Source organism: Leptidea sinapis, chromosome 5 (assembly GCF_905404315.1).
Source record: "Leptidea sinapis chromosome 5, ilLepSina1.1, whole genome shotgun sequence".
Taxonomy (NCBI): domain Eukaryota; kingdom Metazoa; phylum Arthropoda; class Insecta; order Lepidoptera; family Pieridae; genus Leptidea; species Leptidea sinapis.
The window spans coordinates 2,256,428-2,282,412 of NC_066269.1; the positions used below are offsets into that span (position 1 = coordinate 2,256,428).

At 34.5% G+C, this 25,985-nt stretch overlaps 1 protein-coding gene across 4 annotated transcripts in view; it reads right to left on the reverse strand.

Moving 5' to 3' along the window:
• The window catches only part of LOC126964662 (uncharacterized), a 167,583-nt gene that overhangs the window by 85,080 nt on the left and 56,518 nt on the right, over positions 1-25,985 (reverse strand). Inside the window, exon 1 of one of the 4 annotated variants that reach the window (XM_050807916.1) lies at positions 6,816-6,889. The exons of the other annotated variants lie outside the window; for them this stretch is intronic. The gene's annotated coding sequence lies outside the window, so the exon portion shown is untranslated. Of the gene's footprint in view, positions 1-6,815; positions 6,890-25,985 lie in introns of those variants that run through there. 4 annotated transcript variants of the gene reach the window in all.

A 25,985-nucleotide genomic window follows, 5' to 3' on the forward strand; every position in this document is an offset into this window, starting at 1 on the left:
AAACAGACACTCCAATTTTATTTATATGTATATAAAGATAAATTGTTAGGTACGTTATTTTAGTGTCACCCAGATGTCAAATAATGTCAGAAATGACCTTAAAGACAGACAAAAACACTTATTGGCACATTCACGTATATATTTATAATACAGTCGTTAATTCAGATCAAGGAAAAATAAGTACTTTCAAAAGCTGCTAAAACAAAGGTCCGGTTTGCAAGTGGTCGTGCCACGAAATAATAATATCAGGTTATGGAAGATTACTTTAAGCCGGCGATACTCATGAGAATGTTATGTTTTAAATTTCTGTAAAGATTGAATTAATTACTAACTACAGACGTTGTTCTGTACATAATAAAAAAAATACTGTTTTTTTATGAATTATGAGAATTGTCATCGTCTGTGACAGATCAGTTTGCGTCTCAATAAAATATTTTAAAAAAGCCGTCGTGCGTTGTTAAAAAGTGTAAAAACGATACTTTATCATATAGCATAACGGTGCTTCACTTGCTAATATCACTGCGCGGAGTCTTTTTTTTACTCGTCCGTGCGTAAAATATGCTCCCTGTTGTTATAATGAAATTGTTTCACAGTGGAACTGTAAAACCGTGCGTCAATATTCTCATATAGAAGATATGTCCATACAAAACAAATATTGGAAATAAAAATAATATGGGTCCCAAAACGAAATAAAAACTATCTCATCTCTCAAGTTGGACTAAACTGAATTCCACAAAGTAATGTAAATAATATTTTTTTTTTCGTTTTTTTGCAATATTTCATCAGGGATTTAATTATAAAATTTGACAGAGTATGATGATATTTTTTTATTATTATTATAATTAGTTATTATTTTTTTCTTATATAGATAAGATTCTTATATAGACTTTCTTAAGGGCCGGCAACGCTCTTGTGATACCTCTAGTGTTGCAAAAGAATGTGGGCGGCGGTGATCACTTAACACCAGGTGACCCGTACGTGCGTTTGTCCTCCTTTGCCATAAAAAAATGCGAGTCGGACGCGCCCACTGAGGATTCCGTACATATTATTAGGTACCTAGCTATAGGTACTAATAAAAAAAGGAAAATGGTTCTTTTTTTCATTCTTCATCATAAATTGAAAACTATACATCTAAAACTAATTAAAATTCTGTTTAAACTTGTGTTAAGAAGCCCTTTCATACTCCGCATGACAAGGTTAACTCAATCAAAAATGTAGATCGCCGTTCCTTGCATAAAGACCCTGTTTTTTTTATGATTTAATTACAAATATTTATTTTTCTGGCATTTCCCAGTACTTGTAGTATAAGACGGTATTACCTGCCGAATATCATAGTTTTCGGTCAACGGAAAAAACCCTATAAATTATGATTTCCTTAAGTCTCTAATTAAAAAATTTATTTATAAATAATTTTAAAAACTTAGTTTAACTTAAAACCCTAAAAAAATTAAAAATGGTATTGAGAATTAAACTTAATAAAGAGATAACAGAAATAAAATAAATAAATTAAAATAAAGCTTATTTTGTTTTGTCGGTTTGCTCCCGTATCGTATAAATTCACTCTGATAATTTTTCACTAACGCGCCGAAGGAAGTATAACTTGAAAACTTCTTCGTCGAAAAAAAATTGAGTTTAGAACTAACCTCTATATTGAGCAATTTACGCACACTAACACAAAGTGTCGTCGCGAGTGGAAGACGTAGCTTGTCAGTCACACTAAACTAATACTTCCGACCTGTTTTCATCGATTTTTGTTTTTGAAAATACTGGACGAGACGAGCAGGACGCTGATGATAATTTATACGCCCTGCCCATTACAATGCAGTGCCACTCAGCATTCTTGAAAAGCCCAAAAATTCTGAGCGGCACTACAATTGCGCTCGTCACCTTGAGACATAAGATGTTAAGTCTCATTTGCCCAGTAATTTCACTAGCTACGCCGCCCTTCAGACCGAAACACTTCACACGACAGAAATAGGCGCCGTTGTGGTACCCATAATCTAGCCGGCATCCTGTGCAAAGGACTCTCCTACTAGTAACCTAACCGGTTGTTTAACAGCAAGAGACTCTATCGATACGTATAAAATATCTAAGCTTCAAAAATGGGAACATATAACAATAATAATCCGAGATGAATCTTAAGAAACATCTAGAGACTTGCGAATACAAAATCGATAAATAAAAGCCTTACAAGTAGTCGCCAAGTATTTGATACGAACGAATGAATCTATTCATGTGTTCTTCACAAGCAGGCTGCCTCGCATTACCATTGTATTTAATATCAGCTTTAATATAACTTGTTTTAAAACTTTAAAGTTCTATGCAAGTACAAATAGTTTAATATTATAATCTATGCAAATATATTAATACATTTCTTTCTTTTATCTGTGACTTATACGACATACCATGTTAATTAAATATTAACTGATTATGTGAGTGACCCTGTCTTCTTAGCTAGAGGTCCGGGGTTCAAATCCCGGTAGGTTTTTGAATTTTTCCAGACTCCGCCTAGTTAGGGGCAAAATAATTAGCGTAAACGTGTATTAAGTAATATTATTAAAAAGAAAATTCGTAAGCTCCTAGAAATATTGGCATAAAATAGCCTATATATCCTAGAGTTTAGATATACAATACAATCATTACTGTTGAATATACTATTATATAATTTTGGAGCCTTATTTATTTCTGGAAACTTCGAACATGTACTGGTAGATATGTAATATTGTGACAATGACAAGCCGGTAAACATAATCTTACCCATTCATCATCATTCTACCTTCGCACGACACGCCACAAGTTAGGATATCATCCCCACCATCTGGATGTGTGGCGGTCTTCCACAGTGCGGTTTTCAAGGAGCTTTCTTCCACGGACTACAAAGCTGTGGAATGAGCTTCCTTGAGCGGTGTTTCCAGGACGATACGTCATGGGTACCTTCAAAATAAGCGCGTACATCTTCCTTAAAGGCCGGCAACGCTCTTGTGATTCCTCTGGTGTTACAAGAGATTGAGGGCGGCGGTGATCACTTAACACCAGGTGACCCGTACGCTCGTTTGTCCTCCTATTCCATAAAAAAAAAATCTTGGATAGAAATAATTAACAGTCTAATTGATAAATAAAAGTTGTACTGTATTTCATAGCAATTCTAAGGTTTTCATATTAGTTTTAATGTTGTAGGTTTCTTATTTGAGGAGATATGCTATCTCATATTTTGGCTGACGTGAATCGGAGATTTACTCTAGAAGCAGTCGTGAAACTGTTTAGTTTCATCTTGTTTCATCATTAATTCGGTCATATTGTGGGAGATTTTTATGCAAGTAAAACTTTTTCATTTTGTAAATTATAGTAGTAGTATCCCAGAACTGCTCTTATTTATTATTACTTATTATTTATATTTCTCACTTACTCTTCTGAGGCATTGAGTATTTGAAGTTTAAAAGACTTGGATTGCAGCACGAAATTTGACAAATCTTGCTTTCAGGATCTATTATTTATTATATACTAGCTGACCCGGCAGACGTTGTCCTGTATAAAATAAATAAAATAATGTTTTTATTTGAATTTGCCAATAATATATCATAACATCAGAAATTACTTCGTAAAATATGCACCCTGCTGTCGTAATGAAATTGTTTCACAGCAGAACTGTCAAACCGTGCGTCAATTAACTCTCTCATAGAAATTATGTATGGAATGAAAGGAAAAACAAATTTGTTGTTTTTATTTAATTTAGCAGCACTTTTCTATTTATTCACCTTTTAAAACTGCTCTGGACTTCCACAAATAATTCAAGACCAAAATTAGCCAAATCGGTCCAGCCGTTCTCGAGTTTTAGCGAGACTAACGAACAGCAAAACATTTTTATATATATATTAGTAAGTACGTACCGAATAGTGACGTAGTTTCTACTTGACTTTGCGAATGCGCGATTTACGGATTTGTGGATTTATTTTGTAATATGAAAACGTATTTATTGATTTTATTAGTCGTGAGATTATTAAATTAAGAGTCGTATAAATTGATAAATGTCAAATATTAGATCAAATCACACACATTCATTAACATAACCTGACTTTCGTTTAGTGCCCATATCTCGATTATGCAAATGCCAATAAAACTAAAGGAGGATGGCGAGAATGCATGTATATTGGGACCAACTGAAAGAAGTGGCGTACATCATGGAAACTTATAAATAATTGTAGAACGTAACAAAACTAAGAAAAAAGCAAATCTTAAGTAAGTCTAAAAATGTGGGAGAAAAAAAGATATACCTAAAAGTAAAATATAACCTAAAATTATTAATCAATATCTATTGTTCAATCGATAATTTGTATCTTATTTCTATGCCTAATTACTGTCTGCTAAAAGATAATTTAAATATGGAAGGTTGGCCAGCATGTAATAATAGAGGATTCCTAATTCATTATTTTTTCAAGCAGGTATCGAATCTTTTAAAGAATCTTACCAACTGATTTTATTATCAAAAAACGATAATAATCTTATTGTGTATTAGTAATTAATTACTGATTTGAGTAGGTATATATAGTTTGATGGTGTCGGAACATGCGTATAAAAAATGACAGGCATGTCAAAAAAATGTAGATGTCAATTGCGCAAAACGTTCCGTTAGTGCAAGATGACTTATTTTTAAATAAATTGTAATAATTTATTTCTTTTGACTCCCATAACTTAGCGCCTCAATATTTTTTGTATAAACATCGTATAAACTTATGTTAATAATTAATATAAACTTGTACTTGTACGACGCTTCCTTAATTTTTAAATTATGTGGGTCCATTCTCGCCATCCTCCTTTCAAATAGTTTAAAACTGACATTTTTATATTAGTAATGACACTTGGACATTGTAACGATTCATCAAAAGTTGGGCCCATTGATGTATGGGAGATGGGCAGTCTCCTTTATCGAAATATTCATGTTTATCGTCATCAATTACAATAAGGTCACATCACTATCGTATTCCTGGACTCTGCATTCAACTCGTGCGTTATCTGTAGTTATTGTGATCCGCGCACAACGACTTGTATAACTAGTTCGTACAGGATTAACCCCGTTCATCACATCCAGATACATAGAAAGCGACTTTCACCTGAAACAAAGGTTCTGTAAGCGGACACTAAGCGGTCATTGTTGGCGGTCATATTGATAATATTGATTGACGTGTGCTTTCTATGAACGTAACACAAGACGTACCAGACGGCTATGATTTCGGAATAATCTCATTGTTTGCGAGCATTTTTCGAGAACAAATATAAAGTACATACTGCCCTTTGGTATAGTCAGCCTAGCGAAACTCTAAAAAAAAGCGTTACGCTCGATTGCATGAAACGTGCAGTCATTGACAGATTGACAGATGACAGCTATATTCTTGTAACAAACGGCGATAGCCGAAATCCACGTCTTAAGCAATTGTTCGCTTTCAAACTTAGTCGGATTATACTTCGTGGCCAATCGCGATACTGTAATTACTACTATTTCAATATCAAACGACTGCACGTTACAAACTTAACAATTTTTAACCGACTTCAAAAAGGAGGAGGTTATCAATTCTTTAATTTTAATTTGTATATGCATGTACACCGATTACTCTGAGATTTGATCCGATTTACGTAATTTTTCTTTAGTTCAATACGGAATAGATTTCCTTTTTGCCGAGTAGGTGTCATTTTATGAAAATTTTTGTCGACGTGGTTGATATAATTGTTTTTTTTTGTACGGCCTTTTTTAGGAGTTTTCATTTAGGTTGATTATATATTATTATTATTTACTGACACTAAAAAGTAAAAAATAAAAAAAACTACGTTTAAAAAAACCGACTTCAAAAACTGAAAAGTATCAAATAACTAAAAATTTTATTTAATACACCTCTTATGCAAACCTTTACCTTTAATATAAATAAAATACTATTATTTGTTTGTGCTACATATTGATAGCTTTGAAGTCGTGCTGTTACTAAATCGTGGTACAGATAGGTAACAATTTTTATCTAGATTGAATGATTAAGATGGTTCCAACAGTAAAAGTAAGGGGTACTTTGGTGATTTTCTTTCGCAATGTCTATTAAAGATGGAAATGTTAAGAAAATAGCGTGGAGAAAATAGCACTGGCACAAATGAGTAATAGTCTATACACTACAAGGTCAGCTGCTGCGAACTATAGGCGCCGCCCGACCGTCACGCGACATGCAACACACCGACCGAAAAATTTGTAATAAAAGTTTCACTTTAAAAATGAATTTTCTTCTCATACTCTGTAGACATATAACAATTAATTTGTAAAAATAAAAGCTTTATGTAAACCGTCAAGAAATGGTTTCAATTGTGCGCTATTTTGGCGATTTCTTGGGATAGCAGCCTTAAAAACAAATAATAAAAGTCAAGATGGCAAAATAAAAATCGACGCCATTTAGAATAATTAGTTGCAAAAATCTTTGAACAGCCTCTCAAATAAGCAGCGTCGTCTACTGTTTAAGTAAGTAATGATCCCACAAGGCATGTTACAATAAGAGAGTTGAAATACTTTTTACTCTGTGTATTGTAAGTCTGAGATGAAATGCGGGTTGCGAAATACCCGCATTTTTATGAAACGTCCAAATGTTTTATATTTTACACAATTATTTTTAATTTCTATGGAAAAGCTGCCTTCCTTACTGCCTGCGCTTGTCCTCGGATATGCGCGGTTCTGTGCCCTCCCCTGAATACGACGGGCAGCCCGAGCGAGAGTGCTTGGGGAGGGATTCTCCGACTCTGGTAGAGCCGGTACCCTCCTGGGGTTGCCTCCGGTCCTCGACACTAACCTTTGCGACACATAGCGGCACTAGGCCGCTACTTCACGCCGGTATTCTGTGCGAGTGTGGTCATTAGCCCGGACGAGTCTGGCCCGATTGTGCTGACGTCATAAGACGGCAGCGTGACTCTCCCACTTCTAAAAAGCCCTTTTTCGCCTCTTACGACACCCTTGGGCCTGGGACTCCCCTATTCTTTTTACGCCCCGGGGAAGTACAGGCACTTTCTGGAATGCGGAGATATTGCCAGAATCAGGCTGGGGTGTCTTAAAATAAATTTACTCAAAGCAGAGGACGTGTTCTGTTTAAACCCTCTGAGGATTCTACGCCTCTTTAAAGTCTAATAAACCCTATTTTTAGGTCTTGAGGATATGATTTAAATTTCGGCACAGTAAGCCCATGTTCCTATAAGTTCCAAGTTCCTAGTAAGTAGCCTCGATTTTACCACATCTCATTGTTAGATACAGGGAGTTAATTGAAGGAAGGCTAGCGCAAGCAGGGGGCAGAATAGGACCTTGGATAAATGCCCTAATCATAATAATAATAATGGTACCAATGTCGTATCGTTCTTGAAACACCGCACAAGCATTTCATACTGTAGTTGTTTGTTTACAAAAACCGAGAGTGCCGTACGGCACGCTAATCCTTCACCAAGTTCTGACTCTTATTTTGTTTATAAGATGGTTTATTTTGCATGGTCTTAAAACTTGTTTCAATAGCTTTCAGATACATTCACTCAAATCATCATAATTATAAGCAATCTATTAATACACATAATATAATACGCATTAACAGAACGCTGCGCGAGCGCCATAATCACGCCGATCTAATGCATACCGCGCGATCAGTTTCTCGGAACGGAAAGGTTATACAAAATGTATTCACTAAGAAAGAAATGTATGACACAAAGAAAATAAAGATTTGCATAAAATCCACCAACATAAAATCAAAGCTGCATTAAATTAAAGCATGAAATAATTATTCTGTTTCCCAAACACTGTAAAAGGTTTCGTAAACAGATTGTCCAAGCGCTTAATTAAAATCAATAAAAAAATAATTGCATTTGCGTTTGAGTGTGTCTTAATAATAAATATAAATACTACTTACAAGACTGATATATTTACTTACTTTGCTGTGATTAACTTTTATTGTAAATTGTACGTGCATGCTTGCACCTAAGCAGCTGATGTCGCTTTTATCTTTACCATCTATGTTCTCAGTGAGACGTTCGAAGGGAACAATTGTAATTATTTTAGTTAGTTATAATTTGAATGTGTATTTAAATTTTGTTTCTGTTTTTGTCTCCAATAAACTAAATAGATACTTTGATCTAAGTTCAAACAAGTTTTATTCTATCTTAGGTATAATTAGTAACCCTCTTTCTCAGCTAATCTATTGCAATTCTTATTTAAATAAGATCTCAAATACAACAAAAATTATTGAAATTAAGATATTAAAATAATAGCTTCACGATTCAATTGACATATTACGTAGTTTTCACTTCAATCGGCAGTCCTCAAAGACTGCCTTTTTAACCGACTTCAAAAAAGGAGGAAGTTCACAATTCGTCGGTATTTCTTTTTATGTTTGTTACCTCAGAACTTTCGACTGGGTTAAAATTATCAAAATCGGTTCGATTTTGATAATTTTTTTTTTAATTAAAAGTTTGTGCTTCCCGTGTAGTTTGAACCAGATGCTGACATGGCATCCATGAGAAAACTATAATACGAGGACGAATGACGTAATATCGCACCAACCGATTTTTTTATTGGAAAGAATATAGTTCAAAGGTAGTTTGGTGAGAACATAACTCGAAGGTAACATAAAAAAGAGAGAGAGAAGAGAGTAGAGTAATAAAAAGTAACTAGAATCAGATTAATTAATTAGATTGTATAAAATGCGATTTATTTTTTATTTTATGTACATATTATATCTATTGTTTTGGAATATTTTTTTGAAGTCTGTTGTTTTTATGTGTAATTTTTTTATATTATTGTATTCAGTTCACGTTCGCCCTTGAACGAAGTCGTCTACAAAGATATTATATAAATCATAGAAAGGCTACAGATGCTGACCTTTGCCATACATTATTTGGTAGATCGGATTCGGTTCCGGGCCAAACGTCTATTATAAATTGACCTAGATCCCGAGTATAGACTTTATTTCTGACCTAGCTGCCCGGACAGCCTTCGTTCTATCAAAAGTTATTAGTAAAAATTAAATAAATATAAAGTATTTCCGAGTATACCCGTTATTTAAGTCTCAACAATAAACCAATATTACTTACAAAAATAAAAGGCATAAAAGGCAATTATTTTCTCAAAATTGATTCCTTTAGAATTCTTTTTGATGTCATTTCTAATATACTAGATACTACTACCGCTTCGGAAACAAATGGCGCTCTGAGAAAGAAGAAGCGGCGCAAGGAACTCTCCCAGCAGTCTTTTTTTGCGCTCTTTTTAATGAAATATACTTACAATATTATACTGTCATTGCTATTGCTATAAAATAATTATAATCGAGTCCCAGGCTAACCGATCACATAGATATTCAGCTGTGGAGTAACAGGATTTACGACAGCCATTTTTTTATAAAATTAAATTATTTAAATTTATTTATAGATAATGCCTGAACTGTGGCTGGGACTTTATTATAGAAGTGTATACATTTACCCTTAAAGCTATTATGTATCTTATGAAGCCTACTAGAATCAGTTACAAGCAATCCCTTATTTATAGTGTTATAATAATGAAAATCACTATAAAGTGCAATAAGTATTATTTCTGAACGTATATTAAATTTTCATAAATGTACTGACAATGAACAGTCATAATATTTATTTCTTCAATTTTTTCTTTGAGTGAATAAGTTTTCTATTTCGTAAACTGCATCACTTTATAATGATGACGATACGACATGGGTACCTTCAAAAAAGCGCGTAGCTACACCTTCCTTAAAGGCCGGCAACGCTCCTGTTATTCCTGTGGTGTTGCAAGAGAATATGGGTGACGGTGATCACTTAACATCAGGACCCGTACGCTCGTTTGTCCTCCTATTCCATAAAAAAATACTGACAGTAATGCTTTATTTTATATAATATTTTATTGATTACTTGGCGCGTAAATAAATAAAGTTGACATTTGTTATTATTTTTTATTTTTTACTAAAAGCTTCCAAATACTTTAAGGAACTTACAAATAAAAATTTGCAGAATTGGTAGCTGACTATTACGTATTTGCAGAGTTTAGCAACATTCATTTTTATTAGCCGTTCCCACCTGCTTCGCTGGGCGAATTCGAAAAGGAACGTTGGAATTCTAAAAATATGTAGCCATAAACTATCTAGAATAAATTTCACATCGTGGTAGTTTCGTGTCGATAAGAATAGTGGTTTATGCGTGAAAGAGCCTCAAACAAAGACCATTTTCATTATATATATATATATAGATCAAATCTAATCAAATCAAATCAAAATCAGTTTATTCACGTAGGTCACGGAAATGACACTTATGAATGTCAAAAAAAAATTTTTTTCTTATTGAATCTACCGCTACTTCGTAAAGGGTCGAGCTAATGAGAAGAAGTAGCAAGAAACTCATTGCCACTCTTTTATATCAAGATTTACATTTACATCGATTTACAAATCATTTCAATTACAATATAATATGTAAAATGTAAAATGATGCAACAAACACACTCAAACGTAAAATAGTCAATGTCTTACACGAGTAAGTCAATAAAGTAAATGTAAATTAATATAAAAGTTATTGAGTACAGTAGCTGCATCATCCACGCACACCATAAATAAGTAAAGGTATTCTGTGAGCATTTTATAAGAGATTATAAATAAATAATTATGTATGTATCCATACATATATATACACACAATAACTCTTAAGAATCTAAAACCGAGTCTCCGGCAACAGGATCATCCTGCCACCACTAGTAGCGCCCGTTCACGAGCATGACGCATGAGCCAGCCATCGCCTCCCTCAACCATATTTTAGGGAAGGGGACGACCCGTCCCATGTCGCCGCCACAAGCAGTGACATTTAAGCGAGCATGACGAAAACGAACCGAGAACTCAGCAAACAACAATGAAATAATCCTAATCTACATATCATGCAATATTCACCAAATACCTCTACTTACAATTTGACAATTATAGATAGATGTAGAGGATTTGACTGCCATATTTATTAGAAGGTACTCATACTAATTTGGGACTTTCACATCTAAAACTTTGAAGGCCTGAAAATAGGAAAGAATATTACAATTTTCGAATTTTACTTTATCGCTTAATTAGGCTGTGGCAAAATAGGGGTTATGATTTTGATATTTTTACACTCAGTATGTGCACCAGTTCTCCTCAATGTCTGTGATGTGTCTGGTGGTGGTAGATGTAGACGTAACGGTTATTTGAACGAAATTAGGATTAACTGATAAAATCTTTCTTATTTGATTTCTCTCTAAACATTATTATTAACTATGAAAACATCTGTAAATATAAATCACAAAGCGTTAGAAATTTTATTCGTAAGCAACCATAATACCTACAGACCCCTATAATAATAATAATATTGACACACTTTTTACACAAATTATCTTGCACCAAGTTAAGCATATATAGCCTGTGTTACGGGTTACAAGACAATGATATATTTAATACAATATACTTACTTAAACATACATAAATTCATATAAACATACATAAATACATTTAAACATCCATGACTCGGAAACAAACATCCATATTCATCATATAAATGCTTGCACCTACCGGGATGCGAACCCAGGACCTCTAGCTTTGTAGGTAGGATCGCTAACCACTCGGCTATACAGATCGTCTACAGGTATAATATATCGTTGGAAAGGGCTTAATGAGTCTTGAGTGTGGGTTTTTTAGGTAGTCGAGATCAAAAGGTATTCAGTTTCATACCTTTCCCATAGAGTTCGATATTGAAAATAAGTTTTATACACAAGAACGTGCCAACAATGGCCATTTGGCACAAATTGGTCTGTTTTCATTATATGTCTCGTGGTTTTGTTTGTAAACAAAGAATCACTGACACTAAAGCAAGACGCGACACGTAAGGGTCGACCGGGTTGTCAAACTAAAGTGATAATTAAATAAAATCACATTACTAAAATATTTAACCAAGCAATCAATTATTTACAAAGTAATTACACCAGTGGGAGGCTCCTTTGCACAGGATGCTGGCTAGATTATGGGTACCACAACGGCACCTATTTCTGCTGTGAAGCAGTAATGTGTAATCATTACTGTGGTTCGGCCTGAAGGGTGCCGTACCTAGTAAAATTACTGGGCAATTGAGACTTGACATCTTATGTCTCACGGTGACGAGCGCAGTGGTAGTGCCGCTCACAATTTTTGGGTTTTTCAAGAATCCTGAGCGGCACTGCATTGGAATGGGCAATTACCATCAGCTGAACGTCCTGCTCGTCTCGTCCCTTATTATCATAAAAAAAAATAGAACAGTTGTTATATAATTCAATTGTTCAATGGAACATCGTATGACTCCATGATGTTGGCAGCTCTAACACTTTATTGCACTAAACATATAAGTAAGGTAACAAAATACTTTTGGTAGAACAATTACGCGACCTTATCGCTATATTCAGCGATCTCTTCCAGGTTGTAGGAGATTTTATTCACATATACGTTGACGTAAGGCAGTAAATTAACATTATACTTAGATTGAATTACTTGATGATTGCGAAACTGAAGTGGCAGTGGGCAGGGCCCATAGGCCAAAGGACAGATGACAGTTGAAGCAGAAAAGTCCTCGAATGGCGACCACGTACCGGAAGACGCAGTGTTGGTAGGCCCCCCACCATATGGACCGACGATCTGGTTAAGATCGCCAGAATACGTTGGATGAGGGCAGCGCAGGTCCGATCGTTGTGAAAATCTTTGGGGGAGGCCTTCGTCCAGCAGTGGACGTTTTCTGGCTGATATGATGATGCTATTTAGATTGTTAGAATACTTTGTAATCAGAGTAAAACTGAAAATTAAGGAAATTCCATTCAAACAAAGTCGTGGACAAAAAGACCTCTTAAATATTAACTAAAATACAAATGCAACCGTAATTATGTGTAAATGTTTTACGAGCTATATCCGTAATGATTATATCACAGCGTCATGTCACTGGAGACTCATAAAGAGATAATATACATTCAGCCTGAATACGAAATTGATATTTGACAGCGATATATGGAAGTTAGTATTGTGTTATTGTATACAGGTACGAACATAATACGTTAGCTAGGGTTAAGGGCTCCTTAATAGGTTTTGGTATTCAATTTTACAATAAAATACCTGGCAGTTTACTAGGATTCGTTGAAGGACAAGGTTTTTATATATAATTTATATGGCAAAACAATGTTTGCCAGGTCAGCTAGTATTGTATAAAACAGAAAAATACGCTAACATGTAGTGGCGACTGCCTCCTTCTGGAAGTGAACACAGCATGCTTATAAAAGTGTTCTAGATGTTATATAAAAGTAAAAACAATTAAGCTAAAGATGAACACAATTCAAACCCACAGTGCCCAAGCCAATAATCCGCTTTTTCTAGCAGAAGTCTTCTGAACCTATGGACTGACGGATTGAATATGTCTATCTTCTGACAGACTTCATTATACAGAGAACAAATGGGATATAAACTAGAGTGTTGACCATAATTTGTGCGTGTTGTGGGTAGACTGAATGTTTTCCTATTAATAGCTTCATCACATTTCCACGTGTTGGTGTAATATATTATATTAATTTCACTACTTATGGTAAATATATATAATTCTATTTCTCTAGATTCCATAAAACAATCCCAATCAAATCAGATCCTAAATTCAATTATCTCCCTGCTTTAACACTATTTCATTCATTATGTTAATCGTGAAACGACATTGAGTATTAACTATCGGCGGTAATGGGTAGTTCGTAGACAGCCCGGGGCTGAGCCGGGAGCGTGTATGAGCTATAATATTTTCAGCATTGTGCATTGTACGACAGGCCCGCTGTATAGAACCGTCAATTAGAAGGCGGTATGAAGTTACAAAGCATAAATGTATTATTCTCTTTTAACCCTAGATATGTAAAGTTTATTTTCATTTCTCTTACTCGGAAAGTAATGTTGTTTTGATCTGTTTATTGGGTGGAAAATGCTGCTTCCCTCCATAGAGAGGGAAAAACTCATACAAATTACTTCCCACCTAAGGGCCCGGAATGAACTTTGAAAATAGAACTGTTGTCAGCTGTGAAGAGTTTTATGTAAATACAAACTAAATAGCTCGGGCGTCTAAATAGGTACCTCGGGAATTGATTCTTTCGACCCTAGGTTCACAATCTACTATTTACAGTAACATTACAAACAAACGTCGACAGACTACTCTTGAAAAAAGGGCTAATGCTAATATTTCATTAGTTTAATGGCACAAAAGGTTTGTTATATGGAAAGAAAATGTAATCTCATCTTTTTTTATTACTATTTTTACGCAGTTATAAGGATAATAGCATTTTTGAGACTTCGATAGACATCTACATATTCGATATTAAGGCCGCTATCCCAAGAAATTGTTAAAATAACACATAATTGAAACCATTTCTTAACGGTTTATATAAAGCTTTTATTTTACAAAAAAAATAATAATGTCTACAGAATATGAGAAGAAAATTCATTTTTCCTTACATTTCTATCTTTAATAGACATTGCGAAAAAAAAAACACCAAAGTACCCCTTAACTTTTACAGTTGGAGACATGTTAATCATTCAATCTAGATAAAAATTGTATGAAAAAGTATTAACTGCATACCAATACTATTTAACATGACATAGTTTTGTTAGTTTTGTAAAGAAAATGGTATTATGTTTGTAATAAAATAAAAATGCTTGTGCTAGAGAGGCAACATAGCTCCGCTCGATCCCTCAAGGCCATTGGATTGGTCCCCAGCCTTAAACAAATATATAAGCACTTAATTATTATAAATAATATCCACTCCAGCTCCTTGACTATTTTCTATCCAACATCTTAAGGTTTTGAAGTCGTTACTAAAGTAAAACTTTCATAATACTTCAAAGTAGTTTATTGTGAGGTTGTTAATCTTAAGAGTTTCGTAAAATCTGAATTTTAGTTGACAGCTTGTTTGAGTCTTCAAGTTATTTATTGTACTTAGCTTAAACTTTACAAAATAACATTTACTTTATATATTAAGTTGAGAACAAGTTAAATGAGTTATAATTTTAAACGGTCCACAATTTTTTGAAACACAATTTATTTTGTGTTTTGGTAAAGGAGGCTCGAGTCTGAACATGGAGTACTAGTACAGAAGGTTCACTTATTCAAACTTTATAAAGGAATATGTACTTTATCTTCCCGCACATAGAGTGCTTTTTTAATCGCACTCCGTTCGTAGATGCGATGGACGCGTAACACACTGATAAAATAGATATTACACACTACTATCTAATCGTTAATACTTCTTGGGTATCTATTCCGGGATGTGTTATTTATTGATCATTCTATGCCGCCGCCTTGAGTCGCCGGCATTGTTTTGTATCAGATAGGCCGGCGGGCAGCGCCCACAAGTGACAAGTTTCATCGCATAGTTTTAATTCCCACAAGGAGACCATCTATATGAAAAAATCGTGAAAAGGGGTGCACTTAAGGGTAGATATATCTATATTGGTTTAATGGTAAAAATATTTATTTACTTAAGGCATTAAACTTATCTATGATACTTGCTAAATTACTATATTTAATGGTTCTGCTGGTGAGTACGCGGATCTCTACTATTAATTGGTTAAAATGGTTGCTCGGACCAGTCCTGTAATGGTTATAGGCAAATGGTTAATGGTAACTAGGACCGGACCGATCAATGGTTACTCGCGTACTGCCTTACTAAAGGCAACACATGGTTTTATTACAATTAATTTTATCTACTAAGCAATATTTGAAATATAATGCTGTTCGATGGATTTACTTCGAACAAATCGAATACACCGTTATAGACATTAGGTCAGTGTTTTTCAACCTTTTTCATCCCCTTTAGTATGAAGAAAAATTCCGCGACTCCCCTACCCGTTGCTTTTTTTTATGTATTTTATTAATTTTCATAACTTATTATGAAAATTATTAAAGGATTCGGATAAAAAAATATATAATTAAGTACGTAAAACACATTTATTCACATCGAATACTTCGTCAGTAGATAACGCAATTTACACGCACCTACGTACGTCTACGGCAGTTGACCGACCCGATCTTCGCTTCATTTTCTTCGACACAGTCTGTTATTTAAGATGTTATTGAAAGAAGAACTGTGTCATTCTAAATTTCTTGCAAATTCTTCAATGCAAGAGATATCGAAGAATACTGGGCAAAGGTAGATCTTAAATCCGTAATAAATAACTTACTGCACTAATGGCCGACGTCGATTGTCACGCTACATGCAAACATTGTATTTTTGCGTTCGAGCGAACGACGTCGCGTCAACTCGTTGGTGAATAAATTTTCGCCTCAGATGTGTAGGTACTTCCGAAATTTACTTCAGCCAAACTTAACTATGAAATCAGAATGTATTATTTATCCACGGTCTACTATTTCAGTGATAGGAGTTAAGTTTATGACAAAGTTTACTTCCCCCGGCGACACCAACAAGCGCTAATGTAAGTTATAAAGTCGTTGTATTGATAGTAACTAAAGTACAGTTATCGCGTGAGTTGAATGCAGTCGGGGTTTAAGGTACCGGAAGCATCTCCCCCCGCTGTCCGCACGCCTCGCCTCGCGTGTACAGTGTAGTGCTGTGACGTAGTCGTCGCTTACCGTCTTATTGCGTTAATATTAAAGTTACGATCTCGTGTTACTTTTTGATTTTAATAAAGACTGATCCAACAGGACCCGTTCCAAAAAAAACGAGTTTTTTTCATAGCCAAGCACGAGAACTATTTTCAAATCAAATCAAATCAAATCAAAATCAGTTTATTCATGTAGGTCACAAAAATGACACTTATGAATGTCAAAAAAATCAAATATTTTTCTTATTGAATCTACCGCTACTTCGTAAAGGGTTGAGCTAATGAGAAGAAGTAGCAAGAAACTCATTGCCACTCTTTTATATCAAGATTTACATATCATTTCAATTACAATATAATATGTATGTAAAATGTAAAATGACGCAACAAACACACTCAAACGTCAAATAGTCGATGTCTTACACGAGTAAGTCAAAAAATAAATGTAAATTAATACAAAAGTTATTGAGTACAGTAGCTGCATCATCCACATACACCATAAATCAATAAAGGTATTCAGACTTATGTATTCAGACTCAGTATTTTAGACATGACATGTGTGTTGAAGAAAGGCAGAACAATTATTTGAGACCGTTCGAATTACGTATCGTAGATAAATCTTGTATGCTTTGTTCATCTCTAAGGTGGTGGCTTCATCTACCTTCTACAGGATCTACTTTACAGTTGATAACCTGCCCAAACCCATTATTTGCATATTAGGACTTGGACTTCAGAAGTCGCTCTTTCAAATCTAGTTCCGTGCGATCGCGAGAGGTCGCGGGTTCGAGTATCGCATTTTGTAATTTTGTTTTCAAATCTAAATTTGTGTAACTAATCCCAGAAGTGAAGGTTATCACTCCAAAGAAAATAACAAATTGTTTAAAAATTTAAGATGTAATTATTAGGTTAAAATGGTAAAAATCAAGCATTGTTTAAATTTATCGACACTCATAATTATCGTCATCAATTATAATTAGGTCACAGCACTATCGCATTCCTGGACTTAGCCTTCAACTCGCACGTCTTCTGTACATAACTCAGGTATTGAATATCGTAGTTTTTATGTTTAACAAGTTAAAGTAATTAATATATTTAATATATAATTAATATTGAATTAAGAAAAATTGTTTTTTGCTGTTTATAATTAGGGATATTACTCATGTTAGTCGGTATTTTTATTTATTGAAAGTTTTTTTTAAGCAGTTGGTCGAACCATTGACTCTCACCACGGAACATCCGGTTTGACTCTCGCCCGACACGTACCAATGATTTTTCGGTTTTCGAATTTATAAGTACGTTTATTCGACGCTTTATAATTGGCAACGCTCCTGTTATTCTGCGTGTCTATTCCTGGTGTTACAAGAGAGTATGGGCTGCGATGATCACCTACCATCAGGTGCCTCGTATGCTCGTTTGTCCCTCTTCCTTAAAAAAACTAGTCTGGTCATAAAAATTTTGTAACACGAATGTTGCGACTGCTAAATTAGTGTACTTCAGTTATTATCACAGCATCATGACGTACGTATTTTACTATGGGGTCATGCTGCTGACATTGATATAGTGTTTGCTCTGCAAAAGAGAGCTGTTCGTGCTATATATAAGCTTGGTTAGTTAGTTGGTTTGAGAGACTGTCTACAGTCTCTCAAAGAAAAATTTTAAGAAATAAATATTATGACTGTTCATTGTCAGTACATTTATGAAAATTTAATATATGTTCACAAAAATCGTCACTTTTTGCTCTTAATAATGATTTTCATTATTATAACACTAGAAATAAGGGATTGCTTGTAACTTATTTTAGTAGGCTTCATAAGATACATAATAGCTTTAAGGGTAAATGTATACACTTCTATAATAAAGTCCCAGCCACTGTTCAGGCATTATCTATAAATAAATTTAAATGTTTTATAAAAAAAATGGCTCTGTCGTAAATCCTATTACTCCACTGAATATCTAAATGATCGGACAGCCTGGGACTAGATTGTGATTATTTTATAGCGACTGTACAATATTGTATATTTTTATTGAAAAGAGCGCAAAAAAAGAATGCTGGGAGAGTTTCTTGCGCCTCTTCTTCTCACTCAGAGCGCCATTTGTTACAGAAGCGGTAGTAGTATCTAGTAGTTATTAGAAATGACATCAAAAAGAATTCTACAGGAATCAATTTTGAGAAAATAAATGCCTTTTATGCATTTTAAAATTGCTCCAACTTAAAAATATAAATTCTTGTGAAATCGGAACCCATTCGTTTAACATGTTAGAAATTTCGATCATTTCCCAATATGTTACATATTTTTTTGTGGCTAATATTAAATCAGCATAATGGAATGAAAATGGCCGTCAGTCATTTTCAAGCCACTCCAAAAGCTAGGTATCAGTCGTATGTTTATTTATATTTTTATTTAATAAAGAAACTTACAGCTTTATATATAACATAAAGGTTCCACCTTCGCCTTCACACCTTCCACAAAAATTAGGATATCACCCCCACCATCTGGATGTGTGGCGGTCCTCCACAGTGCGATTTTCAATGAGATTTCTTTTACGTATTACAAAGCTGTGGAATGAGCTTCATTGTGCGGTGTTTCCGGGACGATACGACATGGGTACCTTCAACAAAAGCGCGTACACATTCCTTAAAGGCCGGCAACACTCCTATGATTCCTCTAGTGTCGCAAAAGAATGTGATCACTTAACACCATTTGTCCTCATTTTCCATAAAAAAAGGTATGATAAACAATAAATATTACACGAGCCAAAATAGTTACTAACGATACTTATTGCATCACTATGCAAAAACTTCACTAAGTTTTAAGACTTATTAAAAGTACAAGAACTAATGATTACAAATACAAAAAAATACATAAGTTTACAATTAACTAATCGTACATATTACATCGAAATATGTCTATTTGGTCATTACGTACATTGTGTGTTCTGGAAACTCTGATCAGAAATATATTCTTAGAATAATTAGTCCCAAAGAAAGGCACTAAAATATTTGATTGGTGAAGGGATTATTGTGCTATATATCAGCTTGGTTATAGACAGTCTCTCAAAGAAAAATTTAAAGAAATAAATATTATGACTGTCATTATTCATTGTCAGTACATTTATGAACATTTAATATACGTTCACAAAAATCGTCACCTTTTTGCTCTTAATAGTGATTTTCATTATTATAACACTAGAAATAAGGGATTGCTTGTAACTAATTCTAGTAGGCTTCATAAGATACATAATAGCTTTAAGGGTAAATGTATACACTTTTATAATACAGTCCCAGCCACTGTTCAGGCATTATCTTTATATAAATTTAAATGTTTTATAAAAAAAATGGCTCTGTCGTAAATCCTATTACTCCACTGAATATCTAAATGATCGGGACAGCCTGAGACTAGATTGTGATTATTTTATAGCGATAGAAATGACTGTACAATATTGTATATTTTTATTGAAAAGAGCGCAAAAAAATAATGCTGGGAGAGTTTCTTGCGCCGCTACTTCTCTCTCAGAGCGCCATTAGTTTCCGAAGCGGTAGTAGTATCTAGTAGTTATAGGAAATGACATCAAAAATAATTCTTAAGGAATCAATTTTGAGAAAATAAATGCCTTTTATTACCTATGTTAGGACATTTGAAGCAAATACGATAAAGCAAAGACGATGACGTAAAGCGTATTATCACAAACACGTCCTCTGTCATGAAGAGTCGGGAAAGCGGCGAGCTCTTGGGAATTTTAAAGTTGTATTAAATACAGATAGATCCCGTCTTGGCGTTGCGTAGAGACTTTACTTCATGGTCTGTCTTCGGCCACATGTCTATTAAAAAATTTAAATGTATCGTAAATAATAAATTAACATCTAAGGCCTATTATAATGAGAAAGATTATTTGAATGATAAAGATAGTTGGAATTAATGTTCTAAATTTTGTTAATGAATATTGTTATACTCATTTGAATGCTATTGTAACTTTTGTACTTCATCCTGACTTGCACTAAATCTAATATATAAAATTCTCATGTCGCGGTGTATGTAAACTCCTCCGAAACGGCTTGACCGATTCTCATGAAATTTTGAGTGCATATTGGATAGGTCTGAGAATCGGACAACATCTATTTTTCATCCCCCTAAATGTTAGGGTGGTCCACGGCAATGTTTTTTTTTTTCAATTTGTTTGATTATGAGTCAGCATTAAAAAGTACAAACAAATTCAGATTTTCACCCATCTAGGATCAACAGTTACTTTTGTATCGCGATTTTAATATCGGCAATACAAAGTTTGAATAAAGATTTTTTTTGACTTTGACTTTGTCTACTACCAGTGGGTACCCATAATCTAGCCGGCATACTGTACAAAGGAGCCTCCTACTGGTACTGTATCCGTAGTTTAGGATCCTGATTGACCCTGAGATATGGAGACGGAACTTCTAGCGTGTCTAATGCGCGTTAAATAACATTGTCGTATCACGTAAGCCGTGAACTCAATTATCAACACAATTTGAATTCGTGATTACAATTTTCAACGGGCGAAAGTGAAGCATCGGTAATGATGGTAATTTGAAGCAGAGAGCAGATCACACGGTTGGGATGTCTATGGGCGATGACGTAACAATTGTCTGTTACCGTTAAATTTGGATGTTCTATATTTGAATTGCAGAATTGGATGTTTCGTGTTTGAATTTTTAATGAGGATAAATCACTTACTAATACTTACGTTTTGGGGCGAGACGAGCAGGACGTTCAGCTGATGGTTTTTGATATGCCCTGCCCATTACAATGGAATGCCGCTCAGGATTCTTGAACAACCCATCCCATCCAATTTATACAAAACAATAATAATATAGCTGTCATCGTCAAGTTTTCAAAGTATTTGGAACGAAGTTCCTTATCGCGCGTTGCGAAAGGGGACTAGAAGGAAAAAACTAAGACCAAAAGTTGTAACGACACTTTTTGCTATAGTTGTAAGCCGTGCGGCGTGCGCGTGTTTCTTTCTCTGTGTCTCTCTCTCATGGAAAGCAAGCCAGTTATTTTCGTTACGTCTTTCTATTTCGCATTGAACAGTAATCCAGCAGAATCAAGAACAAAATATAATACTACCATCGATGCAGTTTTTCAAGACATTTAAATAAAATAGAATTCCAAACATATGTTTTCTACTTCAGTTACCACAAGCCAATTATTACTAAAATTGAGCCAACTTATTAAGTTTATATTACATTATATTTATTAATAATAATAACTTAAAAAAATATTATAATTCCTTCACTAATTAATCGAAAGGAACTTCGTTCCATCCGGATGGACACCTCTCAAGTTTTATCTCCGACTAACTTTGCCAATCCGACTACTACGAAAGTGTTGTCATTTTTCTTGTTAATATATGACTCTCACAAATAACGTGGCTTTCTATTTGTATTACCCCCTACAACCTCATAAACCTTACATCTTTATAATATTAGTATATTTACAGATTCATTAAAAATACATTTCCTTTATCGTGTTACTTGGCCCTAACCTAAATATTTCTATATCTTTAAGCACACAATGCGTCGTTACTTTGGCAGTTATAAATGTTTGCCTATTTTTACCTTGGCAAATTTGAAGGTTTCAGGAAATCTTAATAATAAATTCAGTGTCCTGGTGTTTGTTTCCAGTGATCTCGTACACTGAACGGATTTTACTGGGGATTACTTCATGGAGTGCAGTTTAGTCCAACTTGAGAGATAATATAGTTTTTATTTCGATATAGAACCCATAATTATTTTTGTAGAATTTGCCGCTTTGAACAACGACAGACGTTGTTCTGTATATAATAAATAAAATAATGTTTTTATACGAATTTGTCAATAATATATCATAACATCAAAAATCACTTCGTAAAATATGCACCCTGCTGTCGTAATGAAATTGTTTCACAGCAGAACTGTCAAACCGTGCGTCAATAAATTCTCTCATAGGAATTTTTGGACACATCAAAGGAAAAATTTGTTGTTTTTATTTAATTTAGCAGCATTTTCCTATTTATTCACCTTTTAAACCTTCTCCGGACTTCCACAAATAATTCAAGACCTAAATTTGCCAAATCGGTCCAGCCGTTCTCGAGATTAAGCGAGACTAACGAACAGTAATTCATTTTTATATATATTTGGATAGATTTGTTTTATATCGATATATTTTCTAAGAGAGAATTTATTGACGCATGGTTTGACAGTTCTGCTGTGAAATAATTTCATTACAACAACAGGGAGCATATTTTATGAAATAATTCTTGATGTTATGAAATATTATTGACAAGTTCATAAAAAAACAGTATTTTATTTATTATCTATGTCTGTCGGGTCAGCTAGTCTTTTCAAAATAATTCTAGTTAATTTTGAATTTAGTTCATGAAATATGGTAAGTTAAACATTGAAGTGGACAATTGCGCCGAAAATTAGGGTTCTATTTAGATAGGAACTAGATGTCTAATTGTTCCATGTTATTTGGAACAAACTTTCTTCACAAGTTGTGAATGTTCTGCGGTTTCCATACGCGCTTGTTGGTGTTGGATGAGAATATTAATACCATCTTTTTTAAAATAAAATATAAAATAAACATTTTGACTGCAGTTGCTTCTCAATATATTTTTGATAATGTTCTATACGTTCATACTTCGTCAGCACATTGAGGAATTTGCTAGTAACCGTGACAATCATAATGTTAACACGAGGAACAAACATAAACTCGTCGAGTTACTAAGTCTTTTATTAACCGACTTCAAAAAAGGAGGAGGTTCTGAATTCGTCGGTATGTTTTTTTTTATAGTTTGTTACCTCAAAACTTACGACTGGGTTAACCGATTTTGATAATTCTTTTTCTACTTGAAAGCTGGTGCGTTCTGTGTGGTCCCATTGTAATTTGGTCCAAATCTGACAGTGGGATCCATGAGAAAACCATAAAAGTCTCAAATTTGCTATACATATGTATAGCAAAGTGGATGATACATTTACGAATAACTCAATATCGCGCCAACCAATTTCGATGAATCTTTTTTTATTGGAAAGGATATACTTAAAAGATAGTTTGGTGAGAGTTTGGTTAGTTTCTGATCACGGAATCCATGACAAAGTTACGGAATTCTTCAATTTTTAGGAGCAAATTAACGATACTCGGCCAAATTTTTTTATGCTATCCGGATATTTAAGTCATCTACCATAGTTATGGTCAAGTAATTGTTGTAGTCTAATATGATGATTGATGGGACTCTATAACGACTTACAGTAAGGGTGCGATCTGTGCAAGAATTTCTGTCTCTTATCAAATTGCAAAGCGCTTACGTTCATTGCTGCATTGAAAAATTTAATATATCTACACATATTTAGACAAATTGTTAGTAAGTGTACTTCAAATTCACTAAAAATCATAAAATAAAAAAAATAATAAAAAACAAGCGGCTTCAAAAACAATATTCCAAAACAATAGATATAATGTGCACTAAAAAGTATAAAAATAATTGCGTATCTTTATACAATCTAATCCAAGTTACGATTATTCTAGTTTTTGGAGTCGGTGTCATCCAAGATAGGTTTATACTTACATACATAGTTATAGGGGGGATGTGCTTGACTCGTGAGGAGGCGAGAGGCGAGAGCGGGTCGCGGCAGAAGGACACCTATTCCAAAAATAACAATAATTGTAACTAGAATTAGATTAATTAATTAGGTCGTATAAAAATACACAATTATTTTTATACTTTTTAGTGCATTTTATATCTATTGTTTTGGAATAGTGCTTTTGAAGTCGGTTCTTTTTTGTTAAATTTTTTTTTTGGGTGATGTATATGCTTCTACAATATGCTCCCAGAAAACGTACAAAACAAATGTGTAACGAAATTTAAAAGAAATGTTAAGAAACCAATAATATGTCTTAGTGTGTGACAAAAATCCCTGGTCCCTACAGATATTTCTTATGTCTTTTTATTATAGACATTGTGATAGATACAACTTTCGCAATATGCTCGACAATAATTGTAACGATGTGTAGTTAATATATTAATTAATGTAACTGTGTAACTGTAAACTAACTTAAAGTAACTGAAAGGCGATCCGCTTTAAGAGTCTCAGAGTCATACATCTTTGTGTCGTTTGGTGTGGGGACACGTAGACCGTGGGGCCCAGAGGCACTGAAATGCACAAAGTACTATCTACGAGCCTCAATAGGGCTACTAGAAACCCAAGCACTGGCAACTACTTCGGCTTACAGATCAGTCGTTATCTAACGCGAAAATCTTTGGTATACTTTCTAGTGATAGTTTTAACCTCATGAAATCATAATATGTAATGTAAAATTTCATCAACATGTGTAGTTATTAAATTAAATAAATAATTGAGTCATTAAATACTACTCGTGCAAATAAAGAATATGATTGTAAATGGCGCGGCCTCTATACATAAACATCAAGAGGGGGGGAGTGGTGAGGCAACCGCCCATAGACATCTGCAAAACCAGGGATCAAGAAATAAGTTGCCTTTAAGATGTAAGTAACTTCTATTCTTGAAGGTCCTTGAGTCGTATCGGTTCGGGTATACTACCTCCTCCTCGCGTCATTTTCCTCGATACTGAGGGTTGTGACTCCCCCGCTGAATCAGTTTCTCCCGTGCGACTTCCCTCCATCTGCAGTGATCCTTTGCTTCATGAAGGGCATTGTGGAAGTTGATTTTCAGAGAAGATAGTATTTGGTCCGACCATCTCGTGAGACAGAGTTCTCTGGGACGTTTACCATCTACCTTGCCTGTCACCATCAGCTGTTCAACATTGTGACTACGAAGGCATATAGTGGAAAGTCCAGTTTTGACATTAAGGTCTCTCAGAAGAGACACGGTGCGAAAGGCGGTCCATGGAATCTGTAGGATTTTTAAAACGGGAAAACTACAGCCGGTTTTAAATAATTACATGAAGTGGCTGTGCCAGGCAAGAGGTTCCTAGCAAAATGCGTGGCGCAACATGATGCGGGAGAGTTTCGCAATTTGGCGTAGGTCCGGTGGTGTGACGGCTGCTGGTGTTAACAGTCCTTTGAGATTTTTTTATGACAGTAAGGGACGAGACGAGCAGGACGATCAACTGGTAATAATTTATACGTCTTGCCCATTACAATGCAGTGCGGCTCGGGAATCTTGAAAAACCAAAAAATACTGAGTGGCAGTACAACTGCGCTTGTCACTTTGAGACAAAAAATGTTAGGTTTCATTTGTCCAGTAATTGCCCCTTCAGCCCGATATACAATAATGCTTACACATTACTGCTTCACTGTAGAAATTAGCGCCGTTGTGGTATCCATAATCTAGCCGGCATCCTGAGCAAAGGAGCCTCCTACTGGTAAAATATGCTCTCC